Consider the following 1,756-nt stretch of genomic DNA (forward strand, 5'->3'; position numbering starts at 1 on the left):
GGTGCCTGAATGAGTTATTGCTCTACAGATATGAACTGTGAGATTATGCATAAATGGTCCATTCTGCTTCCATGTTGTTTTTTATTTTTTTTTTATTTTTTAAAAAAACTCACTTAAAGGAATAGATGGTGGTGAAAGATCAGAGCCAAGAGCTGGGATTTCAAAAAAATGTAACTAAGAACAGGTGAAGATCGTGTCAAGAATATGGTTGCACAAAAATATTCATTGGGGAATAAAGTAGCTTAGCCAAGGTAGAGTGTTAGCATTAGAAGATTGAACTGTGTTTCCTCCACTTCTTAAGTCACCCCAAATAAGTTTTTGAAAATCAAGAAAGGACACAATGATGTAAGAGGAATATAATAGTTTGGCTTAAATGCTAATGCATGACCATACCAGTTTTGGGAGCCTTGTGGTGGGAAAGTGGCCTATGCATGTTGGGAAGAATATTTTTTTTCCTGGAAAGTGTGTTGTGTATGAGAGAGACATTTACTTGCAGGACGAAGCTAGAAAAGCTACGCACAAAGGGTAACAATTTGGGCTGTGGGAATTCCACTAACCCATCACAAACTTCATGAGAACGAAATGCACTCCCACAGCCCAAACTATCACGCCTTGTGCAGAGCTTTTCTAACTTTGTCCTGGAAGTAAATGCCATTTATAAAAAGTATGACTTTGCACTTTCTAGGAAAAAATATTTATTCTAATGTGTGTGTGTCACTGCTTTTCTGAAAACCACCAGTGCAATGTACAAGAGTCAAAAATAAAAATAATGCATAAATTGAGAGAAACCTTATTTGTCAATCCCCCCTTACGCATGCATGTCTGCTCTTTCTCATGCTGGCGGGCTCTCGCTGCTGTATTCGGGGCTGGGACTGACCACGGCCACCACCAACACCGGCATCAGAATCTGCTACACAATATTTGACCTTGATTTCCGTTTCCATGTAGCCTGGTTCCTGATGGAGACCTCACAGTACTTGTGGTCCATCCTGAGCAGGGAGGGGGCTGGCCATCTCACTGTCAGTGGTGGGTGCTGCCTGGGGCATTAATATTACCAGATCCAGCATCCTCGGCAGTGGTGTCAAAGCACCTAGGATCAAAACAAAAAATCTTGTTAGCACCATCTTTTGTGAAGCTGTGGTCCTCTATGGGATTATCATAGCCATCGTCATCACCAACATGGCTGAGGAATTTTCTGGCAGAACTCCTAAGGAGATTGGCTCCTGGAACTACCATGCAGGCTACTCCATGTTTGGGCATGGGCATTGTTGTATATGTGTGGGCATTGTGGGCAGTGGTGCAGCATTGGCAGATGCCCAGAATGCCAGCCTCTTTGTCAAGATCCTCATTGTGGAAATCTTGGGTAGTGCCATTGGGCTCTTTGCAATCATTATGGCTATCCTGCAGGTGTCTAAAGTGAAAATGGGCAACATGTCTGTCTGCCAGCTGCAGACTCTGTACATATTGATTATTTGACTTTTGGGTAACTCTCAGCAGAATATGTAAACACCAAACCACCAAAAGGCACTCTGTTTGAGGTGATAGGAGGTGATTTCAGAGTTCTCTCTGTCCGATCTCTAGCTCCTTTGCACATCCAAATCTTCACTAGATGAACGTGCATCTGTGAACTGGCCCTAGCTATTATCCCCGAAGAAGTGGAAAAGCCTATGAATGGTGTGTCAGAGCAGTTGATTACATCAGTGTGGAGAGTATGGAGGAGTGCATTATTCCTGCCCGTACAACTCAGGGTTCAGAG

The 1,756-nt window shown here is 43.2% G+C and overlaps 1 pseudogene across 1 annotated transcript; it reads left to right on the forward strand.

The window, feature by feature from the left end:
* The first annotated feature begins 818 nt into the window (after positions 1-818).
* On the forward strand, positions 819-1,476 carry LOC310849398 (V-type proton ATPase 21 kDa proteolipid subunit c'' pseudogene; annotated as a pseudogene). The gene has a single exon. The product of its transcript is annotated as a V-type proton ATPase 21 kDa proteolipid subunit c'' pseudogene (transcript).
* The last annotated feature ends 280 nt before the right edge of the window (positions 1,477-1,756 follow it).

This window comes from Podarcis gaigeae (assembly GCF_964106915.1).
Source record: "Podarcis gaigeae genome assembly, chromosome: 7".
Classification (NCBI taxonomy): Eukaryota; Metazoa; Chordata; class Lepidosauria; order Squamata; family Lacertidae; genus Podarcis; species Podarcis gaigeae.